General features: G+C 40.2%; 1 protein-coding gene and 1 long non-coding RNA gene across 10 annotated transcripts in view; one reads left to right on the top strand and one right to left on the bottom strand.

Moving 5' to 3' along the window:
* Positions 1 to 14824, bottom strand: part of CDC42SE2 (CDC42 small effector 2) — a 107254-nt gene extending 92430 nt beyond the window's left edge. For 4 of the 9 annotated variants that reach the window (XM_036014838.1, XM_036014837.1, XM_036014840.1 and 1 more), the window contains exon 1: positions 14691 to 14816. The gene's annotated coding sequence lies outside the window, so the exon portion shown is untranslated. Of the gene's footprint in view, positions 1 to 14690 lie in introns of all 9 variants that reach the window. The other 5 variants (XR_004900576.1, XR_004900578.1, XR_004900577.1 and 2 more) reach the window with 4 other exon arrangements.
* LOC118498057 lies at positions 223 to 27495 on the top strand. The gene is made up of 3 exons (XR_004900581.1): positions 223 to 2447; positions 20023 to 20032; positions 27485 to 27495. It is a non-coding gene; the product is annotated as an uncharacterized LOC118498057 (long non-coding RNA).
* The last annotated feature ends 42 nt before the right edge of the window (positions 27496 to 27537 follow it).

Here is a 27537-nt window from a genome sequence, read left to right as displayed (position 1 = left end):
GTTGCCCTTTTGAATTATCTGAATAGTTTCCATGGTGGAATGTTCAAGCTTAACACAAATTTTTGATGAGGATTCGTTGCTCTGCTCACTCAGTCATTTCGAATGTGATGGCCACACAGCACACACACACACACTCACTCAATGGCATCTATACTGCCCCTACTGAGCAGCACAGTGGAGTCGTCATTGCTCACACATGGGCATTCCAGTCTCCCCCATCGATGTTGCACAAACCATTCTCATTATTTTAACAATGGCTGGACTTTTATGATAATTACTAGATCAACATAAAGGAGTAATGTTCCTAATAATGAATGGTCTCGCTTTAAATTTATGTCATATACAATGCTATATAGCTGTGGTTATTTTCTTAAAAATTTGCCCTGGCCAGGTGGCTCAGTCCACTGGAGCATCATCTCATACACGGAAAGGTTGTGGGCACATAACTAGGTTGCAGGTTCTAACCCCAACCAGTGTGCATATGCTAGTTAGCACTCTAACCGTCTTCCCCCTGGAAACACGCCGTAACAAATTGCTAATGGGTGATACATGCTGAAGTACCTAATTTAACCATTCCTCTTTACTGAACATTTGCGCAATTTCCAATTGTTCTTTAATGCAAATAGTGCTTCACTGAATGTTTCTAGAAAGAAAACTTTTTTAAGGATAAACAAAACAAGGTGTATTCATACAACCAAATTATTATTCAGCTATTAAAAGGAATGAGTACTAAATGCATGCTGTGACAGGGATGAACCTTGAAAAGTATGCTAAGTGAAAGAATGCGGTTTAAAAAAGGCCACACATTTCCTGTACTGCTGGTGGAAATGTAAAATGTACAATCACTTTGGAAGACAGTATAGCAGTTTCACTTACAGGTAAGTAACTAAAATAAATTGAAACATACATCCACACAAAGTTGTACGTGAATGTTCATAGCAGTGCTATTCTTAACAGCCAAACTCTAGAAAGAAAACAAATATCCATAAATTGATGACTGGGTAAATAAAATGTGGTATATTCATACAACTGAATAATATTCTGCCACAACAGAGAATGAAGTGCTGGTACATGCTACAACTAAGATGCACCTCGAAACACTATGCAAAGTGAAAGAAACCACTCACCAAAAGCCACATAGTATACGACCCCATTTATGTAAAATGTCCAAAAAGAGGCAAACCAAGAGAGACAGAAAATAGATTAGTGGTTGCCTGGGGCTTGGGGGGAGGGAGGAATGTAGAATGACTCCTAATTTATTTTTGGGATGATGAAAATACTCTAAAATTAGACAAGAGTGACCACTGCACAACTGACTTAATATACTTTAAAAAGGTGAACTATGATATGTAAAATTAGGATTCTGACACCAACATTAAGCGATTCTGACACCAGCTGGGTACCCAATAATTCATCTCAAATCTGACATGAGCTTCTTAGATAACATCAAATCCCACAGGTTAAGGGCTCCCTCCTACAAGACTACAGCTTTTCCCCTTCAGAGGTCAATCATACATCCAGGTTGTCACTGTGTGAATTCCCATGACCCACCTCACCTCAGGTATCATTTAATTTGCTAGAGCTGTTAAGAAAACTCTCAGAAACACTTACTAGATTTTGTTTCTTATACAATGATACAACTCAGGTAGAGCTAGGTAGAAGAGATGCACAGAGCAAGGAAGGGGGATAGAGACACGGAGCCTCCATGCTTTCCCAGCATTGCAACCGCACCAACCCAGAAGCACCCCAAACCCATCCATCCTCTTGGGTTCTTTGTGGAGGCTCCACTGCAAAGGCATGGCTGATGAAAGCACTGGCCACTGGCAAGTCACCCTCCAGCCCTTTTCCCTTCCAGAGGCCCCAGGGATGAGACTTGATGTTCCATCCCGCTAATCACAAGGTTTGGTCCAAGGCAACCAGCCCCCATCCACTGGTGTGGTCCAAAAAACTGCCTCATTAACATAACAAAAGAAACTCCTTTTCCTCATTCAATGGTTTTAAAGCGTTCTGTACCACAAAGAGGGAAGATGACCACATATGTATTTCTTACTATAAATTACATTACATGAATTATCTCAATAAAGCTGCCATTAAAAAAGAACAATAATCTCCCTCAAGAAGGAATGGCAGGAGGAATTTGTTATTCCCTTAGGACACAGCTATACTCACAAGGCAAAAATATTCCTCACTACTCTGATATATGCCACACTGCTTTTCAAAAGGGTTCTACAGATTTATACTCCCAACAGCAATTTATTTAGTACCTGTCTCACAGTACCTCAGTTGATTTAGCACCATTTATTAAATCTTAAATCTGGTAAGAGAAACTTGTTACTGATTATTACTTAAACTGAACACCTTTTCTCATATTTTAGTCATTTTTTTCTTTTGGAAAGGGTCAGTTCTTAGCATTTAAAACAGTCATCTTTACACATACAATTGCTTCAGTCTCTTAGGAAACACAGACATTAGTTACTTTCTTACCATTCTGGTCAGCAATAATTAACTCATCATAAGTTGTACTTCAGCTTTAAGACTTTCCTTGAAGTCAAAATACTTTATTAAGTACATAGTTGCAAGAACCACTCTCCTCAGACAAGCAGAGTAAAGGACACTACAAATATGAGTTCAACTGGGTTACATATATTTCTAGTTTTCTGACTGCAATTCACTTTCAAGAGAAATGTCCATGTGAGTCCTGAGATATTTTAATATACAGGGTAGAAAGAAAATGACACATTTATTAACACTTTCTACAAACCTAGTACTTCATATGTACCTCATTTACCCTAGCAAGCCTATTACCCTCACTTAATGGAAAAAAAAATAAAAATCACCAAGAGTAAGAGCTTGCCATTGCAGCAAATATGTGGCCACGTTAGGGGTCAATTTGAGGTGTGCCTGATTCTGCTAGTTCCCAAGCTCACTGACTCTTTAAAAAAAAAAAAAATCAGAGAATACTTTGAATACTAGTTCTTCCACTTACTGTGTAACTAATTCCTAAACTTCTTTAATGTGTATGTACCATCTGCAAAAACGAGGCCAATATTCACAAAATTAATATATAAATGGGAGGCTAGAAAGTTACTATGAAATAAAATGTTCTTAAATACCTATTATTTGAAACAGCAAAATGTTATGAAGTAATTCTCATTTCTTTTTTTAAGATTTTATGTATTTAGAGAGAGGGTAAGGGAGGGAGAAAGAAAGGGAAAACATCAATGCATGTGGCTGCCTCTCGCACGCCCCCAACTGAGGACCTGGCCCACAACCCAGGCACACGCCCTAACTGGGAATCAAACTAGCCACCTTTCTGTTCTCAGGCCAGCACTCAATCCACTGAAACATGCCGGCCAGGTTGAAATAATTCTAAATACTTTTCTTCAATTTATATCAAGATTCACTTTACCTTCCAACAGCCAGAGCCACATGCATACCCATTTACAAACAAGTGAGGAGTCACTAGGTGAGAACATTTTTTAGGCACTGACTGCTAGCCTCTACTTTAGACACCGACTGCATCATTTCTCAGGAGAAAATACCACATCAATACATTGGTTTTGATTCTTCTTCACCACATGGGAAATGTTGTCATCTATTTATGCACCACCCAGAGAGTAGCAATGAGGGGTAAGAGAAGTGGCTACTTCAGCTACTCAAGAAGAGATAAAGACTGCAGAGGCTCGTGAGTAAGCAGTAAACAACAAAAGACAATGTCAGGGACAATCAAACCAAGGCAGGAAATCAGTGGTTCACTCTACCCTAGGTAATGGATACCACTGTGGTAAAAGAAAAGTCACATAAATTATAAAACCCTTAAAGCAAGTGGTCCCCAACCTTTTCAGCACCAGGGACTGGTTTGTGGAAGATGATTTTTCCACAGACTGGGGAGAGGGAGGGGGGATGGTTTGGGGATGATTCAAGGGCATTACATTGAAGCTCCCTTCCTGCTGTAAGGCCAGGTGCCTAACAGTCCAGGGCAGAGGTTGGAAGACGCCTGCCTTAAAGGACCCTTGATTAATTTTAAGACCCAAACAACTGCTTGACAAGATTGGGACCGATTTCCAAAGGATGCTATACACCAACATATATAATTCCACAAGATTTTTCACAGACATGAAACAAAAATCAACTCAAACATTATTATAAGAATTACTATGCTAAAATCTTCTTTTTCCAAGAAGGCCCACACCCCTCATTCAGACACGTAAAAAAGATAGCAGTATCTAAGGGTCATAATTTGGATAGATGAAAGCCTTCAATAAAATACATTTTCCTAAAATTATTTTAATATTAAGACATCAGTAGGACTACAGGCAGACCAAACTATACAAACTTATCTACAGCTGCATATTTTACCCTGGAGCTATTATTAAAATAATTCTACTGTACACAGAATCATGTACTGTTTTCCTTAGCTGGTATACTACAATAAGGCTATTGTACAATGTTAAGAGGGCCCTTAAGAAAAAATTACTGAAGTAATTCTTGTCTCGAGGTGACTTACCACATTCTCCTCTCCATAAACACCATTGTTTTTAATCACAACTTGACTTACAGCTTTACCCTCTGTCAAACAAAATTTTCACTTCCCAATAAGATCCTTGCAAACTGAATAAAAAGCAATGCTCTTATGATTACAGTATTTGCCAAAGTGAGATACTATAGAGCAATATGTGTACAAAGATCTTACTTTTGTGGAAAACATTTATTCATTGATTTGTCTGGAAGGACAATTCATCAAAACATTACCAGTGGATATCTTAGGGTGGTAGGATTATAGATGCTCCTTCCCTCCTCCCTCGCCTCCCTCTCCCCCTCCCCCCCCTTTCTTTTTTGACCCTCACTCAAGGTGCTCATTGATTTTTAAAGACGGGGGTGAGGGGGAGAGAGAGAAACATTGAACCAGCCTAGCCCTAACTGGGGACTGAACCTACAACCTAGGCATGTGCGCCCTGACCAGGAATCGAACTCACAACCCTTTGGTCCACAGGATGACACTTCGACCAACTGAGCCACACCAGCTAGGGTGAATGTTTTCTTTTCTTTAGCATGTATGTATTTTCTGCATTAACGCAAGCAATTTTTAGTGCTTGTGCATGAGACAGAACAATTTGAGTTTTAAAAAATCTAGGTACTGTATTTAAGACACTTTCTTAACTTTGGTTGTGTATTTGATGCCAGGTATTGTTCTGGGCATTGTGGACAGCAAGAACAAGACAAAGGAGCTCCCTGCGCTCCTAAAGTTTATAACCTACTTGGGGACACAATAAAAAGATTAAAAACACACAACTTGAAGGACTGACAAATGCTATGAAGAAAGTGGAACAGTGATGGGGGCTATCTCAAACTGAGTGGTTAGGAAATGAGGTAATATTTAAGCTGAGATCTTCAAGATAAGGGACCAAGCTTGCAAACATCTAGGGGAAAAGAAAACAATTTCTTTAAAAGCCCCTAATGCAAGAACAAGCATGGTACGTTTGAGAAACTGAACAGCTACTGTGGCTAGGAGTAGTGAGCCAAGATGAGATATTCTGAGAGGTTGTCAGGTCCACATCATAAAAACAGAGTGTGAGTTTGTATTTTCTGGTGAATACAGTTTGTATTCTATTTTAAGTGGACTGGGAAGAGTAGTTTGATAAATGTATTAAATGAATACATACTTTAATGCATTATTTTAATGACCCTTATGAGACTTAGGTCACAGCCTATTAACTGTATTCACTTTTCTCAATATAACAATTTTGGTTGTTTCACAATCTATCTAGAACATTATGAAGTTAAGTTGGTATAGTATGGTAGGTCTCAAATTACGGACACAGCTGAAATAAACTTGGTAATAATACTGCACACCAGCTCAGAAGTCAAGATCTTATTAATACAAGATGGGTATTTCAAATGTGAAATGCCAAGATGAACTCAGGTAGGTCACTGTCAAATTCTAATGAAGATGACCTAATTAGTCTACAAAATAGATTATAATTCAAAACCTAGGCAAACACTTGTAGTGTGTGATCCAAAATGACTTTACATGGTAGGTAAATAAACCTTTTTAAAATTATAATTGTCATGTTTTAATATGAAAATTTTTGTATTTTAATTGCATATTTTAATGTGAAAGAAAAGATATAACACCAAACATGATTTATAAATATTATTGCTTAGGAGTTAAAGTAAAGTAGCAAGCATATGCAACTTTAATTATATTTGCATACCAAAACACTATACAGATACATATAAACACATATACGTCCACAAAAACTGAATCCACACTATGGCCACATGAAAGTCCCTAAGACAAGTCAACCAAGACATAAGTACCGCACTGCACAAAAATAGGGAAATGCTTCAGCTGGTTCATAGAGAATAATTTATGCTTACGTGTAAACAATTATCTATTCATTCAGGAACTTCTACTAAGCCACCTATTTCAACAATTAAAGAAAATTATTTTTTTTAAATCAACAGGAAACGAGACCTACAGCTCAGGAAAAAAAATTTTTTTAAATCTTGCCTCAGCAGAATGAAATACTAAAAGTTTGCATCGATTTCCCTTGTACCCTCATTTACCACCTAAATACCAGTTAAATTGTAGTTTCAATAAGCCCTTAAATATATTCAAACACTTTTCACTTAAAAACACAAACATTTATATGCATGTATTATTCTCCGTAAGAGTTGTGTACACTAATGTAGCTAGCTGCTACCTTACCACAGAAATACAATGAATGCCCCCCTTCTCTGAGCAGGGGAGTAAATAGACAGTGCAGTACTGAGAGGACATGACATACTGACAAATTTTTGTATACTGAAAATACCTCCATAAAAACAATGAGACTTCTGTTTGAACTTTCTACCAATAAATGAGAAATGCTAGTACATAGTCAGGCAAATTACTTTCTTAGTAACTGCTTTTCTTTAACAAGAGGAATTCAGCAATGGAAAAGCAACTAAGTTTTTGCTCCTAATCTCAGTCCATACACCTGATTTTAAAAAAATGTATATTATAGTTCAGCTTGAAGTGTTTAAGTCCATGCAAATCAGCCAACACTCAGAATTCAAGAAACAGCGTTTAAAAAAAATATGGGGCAAGCCAAAAATAGGGTTTTAAAAAAAATATTGTCACTCTACTTCCAAATAAGGCTTTCTTTTTCTTTATTGCATTTACCTTACTTGCCTTTCTCTACTCCTTTCCCACCTCCTCTGTCCCTACCATTTCCCTGTGTATTTTCACTTTCCATACACAAAAACTGATTTGAAACTTACCTTATCCTCTTGTATCTAAATCTGTTTTTACTTAATTCCTATGGGATTAATGGTTTTAGGCTAAAATACTTTTAGTAACAAAAAAGTACACACACAGTTACCAAAGACATGAATGACTAGGTAAGCAGCCATTCACTTGGCAGGTTGAGAGCCCACTGTGCCAGCCACTGTTATGAACACTGGGGATTTTGCAGTGAATAAAACAAAGACCTTTTCCTGAGGTCACGAACACAGAAGTGTTTGGCAGGTTCAAGAACCTTTCAAGGAGACCTATGTGCCTCGTGTGGAGGGAACCAGTGGGTACACAGGGAGGGAGGCAGGGAGACACAGATGACAGAGGGCCTCGTACATACTGTCTGTTGAATTCTGGCTTTTACTCTAAATGATAAGGACAGCAACTGAAGCAACTCAAATAGAAATAAAATAATCGTGCTTTCATTGCAAACAGTTGCTGGGTGGAGAACAGAAAAGAGCAGAGCAGCAGGGAGACGAGAAAGGAGACTACTGAAATAACACAGGCAAGTGAGGATGGCTGCCTAGAGCGGGTGGCGGCAGCTGAAGATAGCAAGCTGCGGTTATACTTATTCTCAAGGTAGATTTTAAAGTAAACAAAGGACATACTGGGTTGGCCAAAAAGCCCATTATGCCTTTTCCCATAAAATGAAAGACATTTTTCATTTTCACCAATAACTTTATTGATTAGGATATTTTGAGTATGTCGACCATCTCCCGCTATTGGCTTCTAGTGGGTAGAGGCCAGAGGTGGTGCTACACATCTTCCAAAGCACAAGACAGCAAAGGTTCCGTATTTGGCCAGAATGTCAACAGTACCAAGAAACTCCACAAACCACTTTTGACAAGTTCCATCAGTCATAGCACCTTCTCTATACACTGCACAAATCTTTTATTGCACTTCAGTTACATTTTAACCTTTCTTGAAATAATAAAGCACAATATGACAAAAATGTTGCATATTTTCTTCCATCTTAAATATTTAAATGGCTGCACAAAAATTCACCAATTTGATCATTTTTTTAATGTACACTCATATGACAGCTGTCACAATACAATATAACAAAGTTGTTTCGAATGAAGTTTAAGACAACTAAGCACGACTACAGCCCTGCATGACGTAAAAAACATAATGGAGTTTTTGGCCGACACAATACTTTCATGCTGCATTACAGATAAGGAGTATGAAAAGGAGAGGAGTCAAGAATGTCTAAGGTTTCAGCCAGAGAAAGTAAAAGATGCAGCTGACATTTAGTAAGATGAGGAAGACTGGAAAAGGAATGCTCATTGGGATGGGTGAGGGGGGAAGGAGGATGAGTTGTTCAGTTATGACAGGTTAAATTTCAGATGTCTAACCGGAAATGTTGACTAGGCAGTTGGGTATGTAAGTCTGGAAGTAGGAAAGAGATCCAGACTAAAAATAACATTTTTAGTTTGAAATATATGATAACTCCGGCTAGAGAATAGACAGGATGAGTCCACAAGAGATTAACATGCATATAGTGAAGAGATCTGAACATGGAGCTCTGGGACGCAGCCTTGTGTTTTAGACATTGGGGCAATGAAAAGGAGCCAGCAAAAGAAACTGAAAATAAGCAGTAGTGTCTCAGAAGCAAAGGGAAGAAAGCTTTCAAAGAAGAAAAATTATCAACCACGTCAAATGCTGCTGTTGCTGCTACTTACAGTGGAATTAGGACTGAGAACTGACTAGGGAATTTATCACCAAGGAGGTCACTAGTTATCTCAACGAGAGCAGTTACCAGGGAGTAGAAAAGAAAAAACCTGATTGTAAGGGATCCTAAAAAGAGTGGGAGTACTGGTAACTGCAAATAACTCTTTCAGAGTGTAGCAGGTGAAGAAAGATGGGTGTTGGGGAGGTTTTTGTTGCTGTTTTTAAAAATGGACAATATTTCAGCACATCTATATGCTGAAAGGAATAATCAGTAGAAATGGGAAACACACACTGACGATGCAGTATGCATGCTGGCTGGCAGGCAGGCAGGCAGGCAGGCGGGCAAATGGGGTGATGCTGAAGTAATGCAATGGCCTTGACAGGAGAAAGGGAAGAGGAGACAAAGGGAAGAGTAGAGGCAGTGGTCACAGCACACCCGGAAATGCTGCAAGTATGGGCACAGATGTACAGAGACATGCAAAGGTTTTCTTCGGACTGCTTTCATTTTTAATATACAGGAAACAAGGTCATCAGCTGAAAATGAAGAGAAAAGAGGTGCTACACAGGCATGAGGAGAGAGGGTACAGCAGTCATTCGGGGGAGTGGCAGAGTGACTGTGGGCAGCAGGGAGGGCCCTCCTGAGGTCGGTGTCACCAATTTAAAGGAAGAGCAGGTCAGCATGGGTGTGTTTTCCTCAAGGCACACTCAACTGCCAGGTGCAGGCCGGACTAGATGGTGAGCTGGAGGCTGCCAGGTGAGTACAGTAAAAGGAGTGTTACCAGGGAATTGAAGGTGTAAAAATGGGAGAAATCCTAACAGTGGACCATGGAACAATAAAAAGGTGGTGGTGGCCCGCCTGGCGTTGCCTCAGTGGACTGAGCACTGCCCTGCGAACCAAAAGGTTGCAGGTCCAATTCCCAGTCAGGGCACTTGCCTATGCTGCAGGCCAGGTCCCCAGTTGAGGGCATGTGAGAGGCAACCTATCAACATTTCTCTCCCTTTTTCTAACCTCCCTTCCCCTCTAAAATAAATGAAATCTTAAAAAAAAAAAAAAAAAAAAGGTGGTAGCAGGAATGGAGTGTAGGTCCCAGACATAAAAGTGCTCTTCAAGTTGGGGTATTTGACAGAATGAACTGGAAAATTGGATGAGGCCCCGGTGAAATGCTTGAAACTGCATTGTAAGAAACAACCTTAATTAAGTACAGGCAGGTCTGGTTAAATGCTACAGAACTACGTTAAAGACTAAAGCAAGACCACTCCCTGGGCAAAGTGAGCCTGCACAGGAGGGAAACTGGAAGGCCAAGGAGCCAGAGCAGAAGAATGATGTCACAGGAACTGCAGCTGGAGGTTCCCAGGCATGGAGTCCCTGAGAAAACCATTTCCAGTACTCCTGGAGAAAGATCAGCTCTGAACAAGCTGATCAACTGAGGCACCAATGCTGGAGCAGGACAGCACAAGCCACATTAAAACCATACCTTTTTCCCAACCTCCTTTCCCCACTGAGCTGGATCCTGGACGGTGAGGATGGCAAACTGTTACAAAAACAGACTCTTCCTCCAAAGCAGGCTTCTAGATCTGAATCAGTTCTGAGGTGGGGAAGAAAAGTTCTGAACTGTCAGAGTTTCAACACCGACTATTATACTACACTTATATTCTAATGACTAAAATAAGACTAATGCTGACAAGTGAGCAGAACATTTTTTACTACTTAAAAGTTACTAGAAAAACGATCTTCCTAAGAGCTAGAGCAACGGGGAAAGGCTTAATCTACAGGGAGGGTTCCAAGGTGCAGTGAGAGCAAGTCAGTCATTTCTGCTTGAACTTGTATCAAGTCCCATCCATGGAACATACCAGTTCTACAAATATCCATGGGTTCCTACTATGGATCAGGTGCAAAATATATATAAAACAGTGCTGATTAGACAAAAAAATTTACTTTTGCTTTATTAAACAAAATGTGAAAATAGATTAAGTCGAATAAAGCAAAGTGATTTTGTTTTAGTGGGAGAGGTGTACAAAAGTTTAATCACAAGATATAAGAAACCCTAGCATGAATTTCTAAGTGGATAAACTACAAAATGGAAATACCAGTGTCCATCATTTAGTCATTTTTAAAGATGCCTAAATTTAACCTGGAGTTATTTAATGCTTTCTAGGAAAAAGAGGGAGTTTGTTTTACCATAATCCATCTTGAGTAAGATACACTTACAAGTGTTTTATACTGTCAGGAGGAAGACAATTTATTGCCAAGTCTTTGGGTTTCACTTCAGAAACTGCCTTCAGATGGGGCCCCAGAGCAGTTTCAGCTACATCCTGCTCTGTTCTTCATTTGCTAGTATTATAGAAAGGTTCAAGTATACTTAAGCTTTGAACTGAGGAAGCAGGATACATAAAGTTAATTATTAATAAGCTAAATTCCAAGGTTTTCCAGATAGTATGGGGGTAAAAAAAAAAAAAAAAAAAAAACCAGAATAAACGCCCTCACCTCACTAATAAGTATTAAGGATAAACATATGTTTCACTCATTTCCTCTCAAGAATGCAGAAGGAACCCATGTCTCCCTCTGAGACAGATCTAAAACATTACTGACATTTAAACATTCAACAAAATGTGAAAATACTTCTTTCATGAGAACTGAGATTAAGAACACTGGTAACAGATCAAAATCAATATGCATTTGCAATTGTGAGAAAAATCTTATAAAGCCTTAACAAAATATCTCAGGCTCATCCTAAAGCAGATGAGAAACCTAAACTTTCATGATTAATAAAAAAAAGACAACTGGGACCTAAAAATACAATAGCAACCTATCCTAGAGAATAATTATGAGAAATTAGTTATCAAGTGCTTTGGAAATGTTTACAAAATGCTAATTGATATGCTCTCACAATCTACACAGGCAAATATGGACACAGCTGCAATGTGCCACATCAGCATCATTCTTAATCACTTTATTAATTACATCTGATAAAAGGCTTTTAAGTCATTCTAAAGGGCCTTACAAAAAAAGAACCCCTCTCCCCAAATACACACACAAACCCTGATGAAGAAAGAACCAACATTTCAAATATCCAAACAATTATAAAATAGGAGGATCCTGGAATTTATTTAACCTCAAAACATTATGAACTACTACAAAGTAGAAAGAAATACTCTGAAAACATTTTTAGTATTTTTTAAGGTACAAAAAAAATGTCATAAATAGTTGTAATTTCTTGAAAAAATTATTTTAACATGTGCCAATGCTGTTGATTGTCAACAAGTCTGATGTTCTTATCCAAATAAAAATATGCCAAGGATTTTTTATTCAACATATCACAGCTTGCTTACATTGTTCATTATCACTAGTATCACTTACTCTTAGATTTCTCACCGACACCAGACTATTGAGTATATTGTCAAATAACTCTTTCTATAAAAATGCATATTAAAAAAAAAACTATCACAACTCTCTACCACTAAATTGGAGGGACAACTTCCCTTATTATTTCTAGGAACAACCATAAAAAAGCTAACAGCCAGTAAGTCTAAAGATCTGAAAATTCTATTTGAATGTACACTTTGCCTCATAAACATTGGTAAGTCAAAAGGGTCCACCCTAAATTCCAAACTTATCTGTAAAAAAAATTATAATCTACATTATTTTGTCATGATGAGGATTGACTCCGGAGCACATTAATTTAGACTTATAAAGGGGCCAAATAAAAGTTTTTTAATCATACATTCAGAATTAATGAATACCATACTACAAATCTCATCCTCTTTTTACCACACTTGTAATACTACAGGGAAAATCCAAATGTAGAACCACTAATTATTACTAAGGCCTACCCTTTTCCCCACTATCAAGTCATTACTATATTATTTACACATGGTGAATAAAAGTCAAAATAAAATCTATAAAAAGGTGCTTTACTTAAAAACATTTCTTATAGAAAAGGGATCCACTGTTTCTCCTTGGAGATTTTTAAAAATAGAAAATGTTCCATAGCAAAGACTATTTACAGAAAACAGAACCAGAAGTGCATGACTTTTTCAATAAATACACCTTACCAAAATCATTTAATATGGGAGAGGAAAAGAATCAAAATACTAGTTTGAGATTCCTCCACTCTTCATTTTAAATTGTAGACAGACTGTATTAAACTGACGATATGAAAATGTAACCCAATGTTCTTAGCCCTATAATTAGTTACCTTTAAACCGACTGTTCTGCAGCTCCACTTCCTGCAGCTTCACCTGCCATCTTTCCCAACTTCAAGTAGCACTCGGGTACAAGACAGTCCCCACTTGCAACACCGACAATGAGGAAAGCACTTCACACTCAAGTTTAAAACAGTAATTGTGGGTTTTGTTTGCCCCCTACACGCTCAGCATCCAGCACAGGTGTGTCAGTACATAATAGGTACTTAATGAGTATCTGTTGAGTAAACGGTGAGGTTTAATTATATTGGTGCAACATTAGTTTTCTTTCTCCCCTAAGTCTGAAGTTCTCCCTGGCTTGAAAAGCAACTCAAGATCATACCATAGTCCCTTAGAAGCACATGAACTTCTTTATTAATAATGAAATTGAAAGCTGGTTCTCAGCAGAAAAAACAATCCAAGCACCTCTGATGTTCTCCATTCTTTTTAATGAAAATTAGAAATAAGGTTCGTTTTCCGGAAACAGAAGAGGTCTACCATCAAGATGAAAAATTCCACATTTAATCATTTTCTACACCCATAATTTATATTGGTGATAATAACTGATTACTCATCAACACAAATTTTGGGTAAACCCACACAACAGAAACAAGCATTTAAGCAAACTACATGTTGTTTGAGATATTTTTTCACTTAGAGTCAAGCGAATATGTGCCTAAATTTTACTGGATTTGAGATCTGCTCTGTCTGATGTTTCAAGAGTCAGTCTTCATTCACGTATTTTACTGGGCACCTACTGTATGCCAGGCCCTCGGGAAAAACGTGTAAATTCTTTGAACTGACCATCAGCACCAAATTCCCCTACAAAAGCTTATCATTTAAAACAATCTCAGCTAAAGAGAAATCCCAACGTTGTTTCTTCTACAGAAAACAGCCCACTGGGGCTTCTTTCCACTGTTAATGCAGCATCAGCGAGTCGCTTACCTACCACACCCGTTACCAAAAATCACAACTGAAGCAGCAAGCGCTGGGTAAAACAACCTGTAAGAGTAGCACCAGCCCCTCCGGGGAGGTGGTCGGGGCTTTCTTTCCGGGGCCAAAAGAGCCGCCGCGAGACCCGCGGGCGGACTACGCCGGACGCCGCGGGCGAGCTGCCGGATCCGCAGCAGGGGGTCCCCGCCCGCGCCAACCCTCACCTGGAGGACTCCGGCCCTCCTTGCCCTCCTCCTGCGCCGCCCTCCCGACTTCCAGACCTGCAAAGTTGGGGGGAGGGGGTCTTCATTGCCGTTTTACGTCGGCTGGCGGCTGGCTTCCTCACTCGCCCGCCAGCAGTGAATTTGGAACGGAGCATGGAACCGTTTCTCAGAGGGAATGGAAGAAAACCCAAAGGCAGGGTCCGTGTGAGGACCTCACCCAGACCTGAAAATGGAGCCGCAGGCTCAGCCCACACAGCCCGCAACGCGCCACGGGCAGGGCCGGGCCGCGCTACCCCCTGAGCCTTCGGCGGCAGGGATTCGCGGCTTCGGACCCCCGCCCAACGGGCCTCGACTGCGAGGAGTGGGAACCGGTGCGCGACCAGGGCCGGCGCTGCACTTACCGTCGTCTTTGTCTCGGCCGCCTGCTCCGGCCGCAGCCGCTCTCAGCGCCGGCTCCGCGGCTCCTACCACCCCCACGGCCGCAGCTGCGCTCCCCGGCGCACTCGCCGCTTCCTGGCCCCTCCCTCCCCGCCCAGGCTCGCGCGCGGGCGGGGCGAGGGGCGGGGCGAGGGCGGGGCGCGCTCCCAGAGCCGCGGGAGGGCCGAGCCGCTAGCTGGCCCCGCCCCCGGCCCTGTCCCAGGCCCCGCCCCCTGCCAGCCCCGGGCTTGGACTCTGCTCGGACCCCAGCGACGCGCCGCGCCCTCAAGCTGCGCGGACTAGAAAGCTCTTTCCACGGCAAGCAGAGGGCAGAGAGCTGGGCTGGAGCACGCGCGGGAAAGAACGCGCCAGAAAATGGCGACCAGGGCTGGTGGGAGAGTGCAGGAGCCCGTCCTACCCACGAGTGGTCCCCAGCTGCTCACGCCCCTTCCCCGAACCACGCGGAGGGACAGTGCCCACAGTCGAAGTGGAGCCGGGGACTCTCCCCGGCCAAGTGAGGTTGGTGCTGAGCCTTCGGACTACTTGTCAGTAGTGGCAGTTGAGAAAGGTGACCTGATGTCATCGGACCACTGTTTTTATTTTTACGTCAGAGTCGTTGAATCCGTCATTAACTGGCTTAGGGCAGAGAACATCCACCTGGCACTTGAAATGTGCGAAATTAGTTGTCTCTGGATCTCTGAGACTCCTGAGTCTATATCCCAGAAATCAGAAACACACTGGAGTGCCCCTAGGTAGCAGCCAATATTTTACTAAAATGCGCATAATACTTGGAATATAGAAACGTACATCTTCCCCTTCTCAACTGATTTTATGAGTGCAACTCAAGACCATGCCACAGTCCTTCCTAGTTGTTTAGGCCAAAAATTTTGCAGTCATCCCTGGCTCCTCTGATTCTCTCATCTTCACCTCCAATCTGTCAAGCAAACCTGCTCTTGGTTGCACCTTTAAAATGAATTGGAATCACACCACTTCTCATCTGCATTACTTCCACTTTCTCTGGCCTTCAAAAGCCTGTAAATGTTCTGCCTGCCCATCATTAACTCAGTCCACTGTCCAAAAAAAAGAGAGAGAATATCCTCTTACAAGAAAAGTCAGCTCCTGTCTCATCTAGTCAAAATCCTCCAATAGCTCCCTATTTCAGTCCTTATTAAAGCTAGGGTCTTTACAGAGTGACTTACAAAGCCGTTCCCTCTGCAGGGAACATTCTTCCCCAAGGTCCTTCACCTCTCTCTTACTCTTTGTATATTATCTCACCTTTAACAACAATGCTTACTTAGCCTGACCACGCTGTCTAAAACTGCACTGTCCAAACCCCAACTCCCAGTCCTTGCTTTTTCTTTTCTTCCCATGACTCTTCAAACCTTGCAACAATCTTTATTTATTTTGTACATATGGTCTTCTCCAATATTAGATGAATTTGTTTTGTCTAACTGTTGTATCCCAAGTGCCTAGAATAAATGAAAAAAATTTTAAGCCCTTGGACATAATGAAAAGTTCAAAGCAACAAAAACAATGACCAATTTTTTTATTTTAAATTTCCTCTCAGTTCCAATTTCTATCAATTTACCATAAGAGCCTCATTCACATCATAACATAAGCATTTTGATTCTCTAGTTATCCTGAGTATAGTGATAGTTTGACATTTAATGCAATTTTTCTAATCAATGACATTCTGGTATTCTATTTCACTGAGTCAGAGTAATGTGATAAACTAGAGGAAAGCTTCTGGTGTGAAAGGCATGTTAATTATAGGAGTTACCTAGGACAAACAAAACAGAAAATTCTGAACTTGATATATGTGTTTGTAATCCTTCCTTTGAATTACAAATGTGGTCATCTTGTGTGATGCCTTAAGTATTAGTATTTCCTATCACTTATTCGTAAAGGTTAATAGTCATTATATAAATATTTATTTTCAGATTTTTTCGTATTTTGTTTATAAAATGTGATTGAATACTTTGAAAATATCTAATTTCAGTTACTACTCATACACCCTTCCCATTAGTAGGAAATAAAAAGTAAATTAAGACAATTGCATTTAATGATAGGATATCTTTCGTATGAAAGTCTGTATTTATAATTACTTGCTCTGTATAGCATAGTCTCTTTACATATTTAATTTATTCTTTATGATTTAAAACAATTTAAGGGTACAGATTATCCCTTACAATTAAGATTATTTTTTATAAAATTAAATAGACAGCTTTTAAAAACCATTGGCAGTGTTCCATCAAAGTCAAAATATTGTTTGTAATAACAATTAAACCAAATAATAATTTTTCAGAGTCAATATTATGTGTCTGTACAGTCCTTAAAATTGTTACCAAATAAAATCTTATTCCAAAAGGCCAAGGTAGAAAATAAACACTGTTCACAAAATATGCATTGAAATGCTGCTAAAAGTAAGTTACAGTACGAAAGAAAGTGTTTCACACACTGACTAGTCCATAAACAGGAAAATTATCTCAACAAAAACAACGTGATATATTTGTATCATAACAAACAATATAAACACTAACACCAAGGACAACAGGGAGCGGTGTGTTGGTTTACCCAACTGCGATCACTACTCATAAGCTCACATAGCTGCCACACTGGCCTGATTTTCTTATCTTTCATGTAAATACATTTTCCTTCTAAATAGTTAAAACAAATGAGTTTTTTTTCTAAGTGTATGCTATTAACATTTTAAAAAACTACTTTCTAAAATCTGATGCCACTATTTCTCACACACAGGAGAGGTGGTGTATGGAGTCATCGAGTCTGGAGTTCAGACTCTACCAGATAATTAGCTGGGTGACCCTGAGCAAGGCTCTGAACGTTTCCAAACCTTTATATTTTTCTAATTTAATGAGATCATAGTAGTCATTATTTCCAAGAATTGTTGGAAGAAATCAATGAGACAACCCTAGCAAAGTTCTTAGTCCTCGGCCTGGCACATGGTAAGTGCTGGTAAATACTAGCTATTATCATTATACAAGCATATAATTAAGCTCATTGCCCTATATTTGTAATACTGAGAAAATGGCTCATAATAGGCCACAAATGGGATGGTTTGAGTTCTATAGCAAGATAGTATAATATGCAATTAACTGTGTATTTTTAAAGTGGCACTAACATTTCTTCTACTACCACTGTGTGCCAGGCACAATTCTAGGCCACAACAGAAGCTAAGAGCAATAAGGCCCAGACCTAGAATAGCTTCACAGTTGAATAAGAAGAGACATACAGTTGCTAAATCATTGCTTTCAAAGTAGTATGACCATATTTCCTGTTTTGCCAGGGACACCTTTTGTCCTGACTTAATGGTTATTTCTGTCCCCTTTCATTTTCAATAAGTCTGGGTTTGGATGATAAATTATGTTGTCACACCTAACTAGAAGTATGTGTAAATTGCTTGGGGTACAGAAAGAACCATCAGTTCTTTCTGCGTAATGCTATCCAGACTTAAACTGCTCCTTGAAAGGAACATCTGAATTTGCTAAGTGCCACTCTGCCAAGACCCGGTGACATAGACCTAATGTATAGAAACAAACACGGGGAGGCAGCCAAAATGAGGCAGCAGACATGCCCCAAATGAAAGAGCAGAATAAAACTCCAGAAAAAGAACTAAATAAAATGGAGACAAGCATTCTACCAGATGCAGAGTTCAAAACACTGATTGTAAGGATACTCAATGAACTTAGGGGGAGAGTAGATGAACTTAGCGAGAACTTCAACAAAGAGACAGGAAACATAAAGATGGAGATAGGCAATATAAAAAGGACTGGTCACAATGAAGAATAGAATAACTGAAATGAAGGATACCTTAGCAGAATCAACAGTAGAGGAAATGAAGCAAAGGATCAAATCAATGATTTGGAAGACAAGGTAGCAGAAACACCCAATCAGAAAAACAAAAAGAAAAAAGAATGAAAAAAATTGAGGATAGTTTAAGGGACCTCCAGGACAACATCAAGCACACCAACATTCATGTCAGAAGAGTACTAGAAGAAGAGAGAAAGCAAGGAATTGAAAAGCTATTTGGAGAAACAACTATGGAAAACTTTCTTACCCTGGTGAAGGAAATAGATAAACAGGTCCAAGAAGTGCAGAGAGTCCCAAACAAGATGAACCCAAAGAGGCCCACATCAAGACACATCATAAGTAAAATGCCAAATGTTAAAGAGAATCTTAAAAGAAGCAAGGCAAAAGCAATTAGTTACCTACAAAGGAGATAGGTAAGGCTGTCAGCTGATTTCACAACAGAAGTTTTTCAGGTCAAAAGGGATTAGCATGAAATGTTCAAAATGATGAAATGCAAGGACCTACCGCCAAGATTACTCTATCCACCAAGACTATCATTTAGAATCAAAGAACAGATAAATAGCTTCCCAGACAAGAAAAAGCTAAAGGAGTTCATCACCACCAAATCAGTAATACAGAAATGTTAAAGGGACAAGAAGAGGAGACTAAAAATATGAATAATAAAATGACAATAACTACATACCTATCAATAATTACTTTAACTGTAAACAGATTAATGCTCCAATTAAAAGACATAATGTGACTGAGTGGATACCAATGGACAAGACTCATACATATGCTGCCTACAAGAGATGCACTAAAGGTCAAAAGACATACACAGACTGAAAGTAAAGGGATGGAAAAAGATATTACATACAAATGGAAATTAAAAATAAGCTGAAATAGTAATACTTATACCAGACAAAATAGACTTCAAAACAAAGGCTATAACAAGAGACAAAAAAGGACCCAGCAATTCCACTTTTGGGTATTTACCTGAAGAAAACTAAAACATGAATTGGAAAAGACATGGGCGTACCTACATTCATTGTCATTAGTTATTTACAATAGCTAAGATATGGAAGCAACCCAAGTGCCCACCGCTGGGCAACTGAATAAAGAAGACGAGGTACAACAGAACATTACTCAGCTGTAAAAAGAGTGAAATCCTGCATCTAGGACAACACAGATGAACGTAAAGTTATTATGCTAAGTGAAATAAATCAGAAAAAGATAAATACCATATGACTTCACTTGTATGTGGACTCTAAAAAAAATAAATGAGCAAACAAAAACCCACAGATACTGAAAACAAACCAATGGTTGCCAGATGGGAGGGGTTTAGGGGATGGATGAAAAAGGGGAAGGAATTAATATGTGCAAATTGCCAGTTATAAAAATAGTCATGGGGATGTAAAGTACAGCATAGGGAATGTAGTCAATATTATTGAAATAACTATGTATGGTGTCAGACGAGTACTAGAGCTACTGGGGTGATTACTTCCTAAGTTACACAAATGTCTAATCAGTCTGTTTTACACCTGAATCTAATAAACTATTGTGCGTCAACTGTAACTGGGAAATTTAAAAATTACGTGAATAAATAGATAGATAGATTAGCAAAGTGGACCAAAAGAAGGAAGAAAGGCTGATGATTTCGTTTTTATTATTCTCAGTCAAAACCAAAGCTTTTCTATACTTAACTCAGTAAACCCCCTTGACCCATGTTGTATGAATAGCTTCAGGATTTCATTTTTTTTTCCTGAAGATATAACAGGCATACTCCAAGACACAAACAATACAGCATGGATTTATTCATTTATTTCTACGGCAAATAGCTATTGAATATTTACTATGTTTGCGTGGTCTGTCTTTAGTGCAACAGAATATACAAAAATATTTACAAGACACAGGGAAGCACCATAAAACCTAGTGGCAAACACCAATTATCTGAGCTAATTATTCAACAAGATAATGAGACTCATACCACGTAAAGTGTGATTTGGGGACACTGAGAAAAATCAGGAAATGCGTGGAACTTACAGAGAAAGGAGAAAATGACCAGCTCAGGGAATGATAGTCCACGACCCTTTCTGTGGGTGGAGCTGCTACAGGTGGGAGGGGGAACTGAAGTCAAACTTTGCCTCACACTTTTGCCTGGAGTAGCCCCTTGCTGCTCACCAGACCACAGCTATTCATTGAATGCCTGCTGTTTGCCAGTTAGCATACCAGGTGCTGTGGGAAAACTTCATCTAAAGCATACTCTTTGTCCTTAACGAAATGGCACACGGCAACATGTGAGTAGTTAGAAGCGGTAGCCTTGCCAATGCCGTGGAGGGGACCTGTGTGGAGAGGAACTTGATGGGAGTCTCTGGGAAGAAGGGAGGTAGATTAGTGTTTTCTAAACCGTGGACGGCACACCTCTGGTGACGGGAGAGATGCTCTCAGGTAGCAGGCGATGCTACACCTCAGAGGAGCCAAGCTGGGGTGAGGATGGGGAGTAGTTTGGGGTACATGCAGCTTGCCTAGCCTCAACACACAGCCTGTGGTACAGTAGCCTCTCATCTAAAAAACAAACAACAAAACAAAACAAAACACAAAGAGTTAGGGGTTGTGATATAAAAGGCTTCTGGGGGCAACCAGGGCCTTTTGAGAACCACTCTATGTCAGGTTAGAGACCACCAGTGACCAGCAATGTCATTTTTTCAAACAGTTAGCTCCTATATGCGGCAGATAACTCATATTTCCCACATGGAATAGTGATGAAAGTTTCCTGTAGGCATTTGTTAAAGATATGAGTCAGCTAAACGGAACCTCTCAATTAAACAACAGTGGCAATCACGAGAGGAGGGGTGTGGCACTTTAGGGAGCACAGGCCTGCTGAGCACAGGTTCAGGAACGGTCACCTGGAAGGTGAGTTCCCACCGGGAGCAAGAGCCACAGCGGATTTGAGCTTGGTAGTTGGCACACACAGTGGGGAAAGAAAGCCCAAAATACAGGTAAGCTTTAGGAGCAGGGTCTGCACTGGGCCGCAGGCCAGGAGGAGGTGCTCGCTCCTTGTCCTCCCCGCCCCCACCCCCACCCCGGCCCAGAGGAAGCAGCAGAACTGGCCCGAGGGTCCTGTTAAGGAGCCATTCAGCAGGCATCAGCCCGTTTACCAGGGCTCCAGTGAGAGAAAACACGGGGCTCCGACGTACCTCAAAGTGCCTGGACACTGGCGCCCGTAAAGCAGTTAGGACAGAAACATTACACTTCCTCCTAGCATAGAGAGCTCCGTGCTGATTTCACAAAGAAAGCTGGTGAGGAGTCAAGTATGGAGGTAAAGTCGGAAGAGAGGGAAGATGGCAAACCAGGATTCTTCACATCCCGTACTCCACTCCTCCCAAGTGATTCAGCACCTACTTTTGCCCCCACGACTAGCTAAACTGAGTAGCTGGGAGAGTTCTGATAGCTAGCTCCCTGCCACTGTCACTGTGACGGTGGCCATGCCCAGGTATGATCCCTGGGACTGTCGTGGGCGCATTGCTGAAACGCACCACACGCCCCCCCAGTATCCCATGAGCTGTTCCCTGGAGTCTGTGAACAAGATGAGCTATGGTCCCCATGGTTACATGATATCATGGGTCATAGTTGACCTTAAAATAAGGTAATCTGGATTGGCCTGATCTCACTGCGTGAGCCCTTAAAAGCAGAGTTTTCTCTGCTGGCTGGCAGAAGGAGCAGTCAGAGAAATTCAAGGCATGCCGAGGATCTAGTGCACTACTGCTGGCTTAGAGATGGGGGCCAGAGCAAGGAATCCAGCTGGTTGGCCTCTGCTTGACAGCCAACCAGGAAACAGGGACCTAAGTCCTATACCCACAAGGAACTGAATTCTGCCAACAACAAAAATGCACTGGGAAGCAGACTTTTCTCCCTATCTCCAGATGAGAACTCAGACTTCCAGGCACCTAGATTTCAGCCACCCCACACTGGACTTCTGACCTAGAGATAATATAAGCTAATAAATGGGCGTTGCTTTAGGCCACTAATAGTCATTTGTTGCACAGCAATAGAACACTAACACAACCACTGTCACTGAATTAACCCTTCTTTAGACAGGCTGGCCCTCCAGCCTCAAGAGTGTGTCTGAGTTCCCAGTCTTGTCATTCCACAAAGACAGATGGACCACTTCTCAGGCCTGCATCGCTCTTGATTACATGGAGAGGGGCACCATGGGAAGAGATTGGAATTCCTGATAGGTGAGGGAATTATATTTTCTTTTGGGTAAAAAAGGAAACCTGACCTTATTTTGAAGTAACTGGCTAATGAGACCTCACCATCGTGGGTGGTAGGATTTTGGGCCACGCACGGTGCCAGTCCCTGAAAGGAAAGGCAGTATGCTCTCAGAAAAAGGAAAAGATCGCCAGGGTCAGGTGGGTATGAGCTTGCTTTGCAGATTGCTTGCTGAGTGTGGGCTCGTAGGAAATTCCTTGACCTCCTTGAGCCCCAGTCTACTTATCTTAAAATGGTAATAATTCCTATCTAATAAATTCAGGGAGGGTGAAATGAAAAGTAAAATCTCAATGCCTGCAGCACAGCAGACTATCAATAGTTTGTCTCCATTATTACTGCAGAATTTCTTCACAACTTCCTCACAATATTTTTAAAGCAGAAGTAACTAAATTATAGCATATACTAGACCAGTGCTATCTTACAGCAAGAAAATGCGTGCCACACATGTAATTTAAATTTCTAGTAGCCACATGAAAAAGAGTAAAATGAACATATGAAACGAATTTCAATATATATTTTATGTAACCCAAAATATTAAAATATTGTCATTTCACATGCAATAAAATCAAAATATATTGATACATTTTACTTTTTTTACTAAGCCTTCAAAACTGTTTATATTTTTCCTACTCATAGCACATCTCAACACAATGCAGCCATGTTTCAAGAACTCAGTAACAACGTGTAGCTAGTGGTTATGATATTGGACAGCCGAATACTAGACCTCTAAATAAATATTTCAATAAATTCCCCTCTACTCTTTGTTAATTATAAAATAAGTAGGTGATAAATAGGTAACTATAGATGAATGAGAACACACATGCACCCCCCACACATCTGGCACATGCCAACCCCAGATGGTTTTCTGTTGTTTCGTTTTGTTTACCATCAGTTAGATACAATGAGTCACGCGTCAGTCCCAGGATCCAGGTACAAGTGGTACGTGGGTTTCCGATTTCCGATTCCACAACGTTCCACAAATCAGGGCTACAGAGCCAAAGTAAAGCAGTACTAGGGACCATGATAGCTGGTTAAAACAAAAACCTGTCTTGCACCAAAGAACACACGTTAATTTTTAAAGCAACTTTAGTAGAGGACTATATGTTTATTTCCTTTGCTCTTCCTTTGAAGACATCGGACTCTACTGGCAGAATCCACGTAAACATGTTGCCCCTTTCTCTGCCAATGCCTCCGTTTGAGAGAACAGGGACCGAAGCAAACCGGAACTGGGGGGAAATAGGGGCAGTGCACAGCAGCCAGGGAAAGACTTTTACGAAATCGGCGACGCTTCTACTGGGGGCTTCAAAGACAATTCAGACAAGGATCTTGCACCGAGGGTGGGTATGCTCAGAAAAAAATAGAACACATCCAGATGCGTATAATACAAGAGTGCAATGCCGAAAGAGATCAAGAGATTAAAAAAAAAAAAAAAAGCAGAAGCAAGTATCTGCAAGAACAGAATCCTGTTTAGTGGGGACCAGGGAAGTCATCCTAGAAAAGTGCCCTTTGTGAGAGGTTTTAAAGAATGGTTTTTAAAAAGTAGAGTGAATAGGCCTCAATTCAGTTCAACAGATACTGGCTGCCTACTACTGTGTGGCAGGCCCCAAAGTGGGCAGTGCAGATTTACTGATGGAAGCAGGCATGTAAGCTGCTGGGATGAGGATGGAGAATTGGCAAAACCAAGTAAAACCAGCAATACAGGACTGCTCTGGCTTCCAGCACCTCTGTACACCTCGTACATCCCTCTGCCTCCTAAGTTCTTCTCAGGCCTGGCCTATTGTAGCCACCACAACTTCTCTGTTGCTGACCTCCATTTAGAATACCAGTCTTGGTCTTACCTTGCTCTCAGGTCAGCCTGGCCTTGGGATGAATGTTTCATTCTCTAGCCTCTAGCCTGCAGCCACAAGACTGCCCAGCCCCTGCTCTGGCTGTAGCTCTAGTCAGGAAGCTGCTGAATCAAGAAGCTGCCACCACAGCTTCCGGCTCCTGCATTACTCTTAGTGTGAAGAGGAAGTCGGGCAGTTTGCTAAGCATTATCAAAGAGATAGTTCTAGTGGAGGATATTTCACTCAGCCTGTGGGGATCCAGGAAGGATTCCTAAAAGAGCAGGTGCTTGAGAGGAATTATCCAAAAATAAAAGGAAGAAGGAGATTTTTTTGGCATTGAAGAACAAGTAAGAAATCAGGGAGAGATGGGAGGGTGCCCTTAGGGAACTCGACAGTGCGTGCAGAGTTGGAGACGGGCACCCGTGGGCGTGGAGAGGAAATGATGCTGAGCCTGCAGAAAGAGACTAGGTCATGCTAAGGAGTTTGGCCTTATTTAGAAAATGACAATAACTAGGCAGAAAGACCAAATGCACTGTGGACATATCATTAATGTATCATACATAACCTTTGAACTTCAAAATACTCTTCCTTCAATTTCTTCCTTGAGATGTTACAGTAGCACTCCTTCATAAAGGGCAGTGTGTGAGAACTTGAAATGGAATTATAGTACCTACATGATTATTTCATGCTCATCAGTTTGCATTTAATAGATCATCAATATTGTAGAGGTTGATTTCTCTCTGGTTATTTTTTTATTAATCTGAACAGTTTTTTTATTAACTAGGATTCTCTTCTTGTGAACAATAATTACACACACGTGAGATTCGATGGGCAATGTCAATTTCATGACCTATTCTGCTATTCACATATTGTTTCCTAGACAATTTTTTCTTTTTTAAATTTTTCTCACATACAGAACTGCCTATTCTACTCCAGGTTCAATGTAAAGAGAAAATCATGAAAATCTCTTAGAAGAGCCTGGTGTCTTAAAAGAGAAAGAAAATTAACTTATTTGGAGGAGGAGGAAGTTAACATTTTGACCATTTGACAAGTTCATGGGAATTTCTTAAATCAGGAAAAGATGAAAGTTTGGGGGTTTTTTAGTTGTTTTTTTAAATAACTACCTTTAGTAAAGAATGATCTCTATAATGACTTATTGGTTTAGAAAACTGAAAAGGACCAAAGGGACTTTTCACAGTTTCTTGTTCAGCAAGATCTTCCCAACATATTCTTTTGCCAAGAAATTATTTCCTATTCCATTAACTGTGAATTGTAAATCAATAAGACAGATAGACAAAGTATTAAAATAAGTCACGTACTTGTTAAAAATTCTGATAAATAGTCCTGGCTGGGGTGACACAGTGAACTGAGTGCTGGCCTGCAAACCAAAGGGTCACCGGTTTGATTCCCACTCAGGGCACATGCCTGAGTTGTGGGCCAGGTCCCCAGTGGGGGCCACGTGAGAGACAACCACACACTGATGTTTCTCTCCCTCTCTTTCTCCCTCCCTTCCCCTGTCTCTAAAAATAAATAAATAAAATCTCAAAAAAACAAAGAATTCTGATAGCTATAGTGTTACCCCTTATATCTTCACTTTATTTTTATATAGTTTTATTACATCTGTATATGTTTTTTAATAAATAAGTTCAGGAGTTTTTTTAAAAGATTTTACTTATTTATTTTTAGAGAGAAGGGAAGGGAGGGAAAAAGAGAGGGAGAGAAACATCAGTGTGTGGTTGCCTCTCATATGGCCCCCACTGAGCACCTGGCCCATAAACCAGGCATGTGCCCTGACTGGGAATTGAACTGGCAACCCTTTGGTTCACAGCTGGTGCTCAATCCACTGAGCTACACCAGCCAGGGCACATCTGTATATGTTTTTAAAGCACATTGTTTTCACTGTTGCTTCTATGTTGTGCACCTTTACTCCTGTTAGTGCCTCTGCCTGGAACCTGCCCCACCCCCCAAAAACACACCTGCCAACCTCCTCCTTCCCTTTAAGATTTAACTCAGGGGTCACTTTCTCCCGGCTACTTGCTTAAAGTACACTTTTTAAATTAATGGAATTTTTTAGTAATTTTAGGTTTAGTAGTTTTAGGACACAGAAAAATTGGGTGGAAAGTACAGACAGTTACCATATAACCTTCATCTCCCACCCTGAAGTTTCCCCAATATTAACATCTTACATTAGTGTGGTATATTTTTTAAAATTAATATTTTAAACACAATTTTAAAATTTCTTCTAAGGAAGTCTTGAATATCTTCTGTTAGATTTATTTCCAGAGGCTTGATATTCTCTATTATTACTATAAATACTTTCTTCTTTTTAATTATGTTTTCTAGTCATTTGGTGCTAGTATATAGAGAAACAACTGGTGTTTGTCTACATTAGACATTTTGTTAACTTGTAGATTACTTTTGGCTTTCTTTGTAAACAATATCAACTATAAATGATGACCATTTTCTTTCTTTCTTGGCAAACTTTATGTCTATACACTGGTTAGGACCACCAATGTAAGACTGAATAGAAAAGATGATGGAGGGATCTTTGTCTCATCCCTGTCTTTAAAGGGAATGCTTCTAATATTTTCCCATATAAGATGATGTTTGCTCTAGGTTATTTACAGATAACTCTTAATCACATTAAGAAAGATGAGAAAGTAGATCCAACATATATAAAATTAGTGTCCTCAAAGATATGAGCCCTTCCCCCCAGAAAGGACCGTCTTAAGTATTTAAAGACATAAATCAAGAAAACTTTTTCTCCAAATAAACGGTAACTTGACTCTAGTATGAACCAACCAACATAAAACATACCCTAGCAAGGACCTTATTGAGCATCCTCATTAAGAAAGAAAACTTTGATTTGCCAGGCTTGAGTTTCATATTTCTCCACAGCCCTAATTAGAAGTCGGTTAAGTAATTT

The sequence above is a fragment of the Phyllostomus discolor genome, chromosome 13 (genome assembly GCF_004126475.2).
Source record: "Phyllostomus discolor isolate MPI-MPIP mPhyDis1 chromosome 13, mPhyDis1.pri.v3, whole genome shotgun sequence".
NCBI classification, from domain to species: Eukaryota; Metazoa; Chordata; class Mammalia; order Chiroptera; family Phyllostomidae; genus Phyllostomus; species Phyllostomus discolor.
The sequence above is the reverse complement of the archived record's forward strand: the minus strand, read 5'-3'. Positions and strand labels throughout refer to the sequence as shown.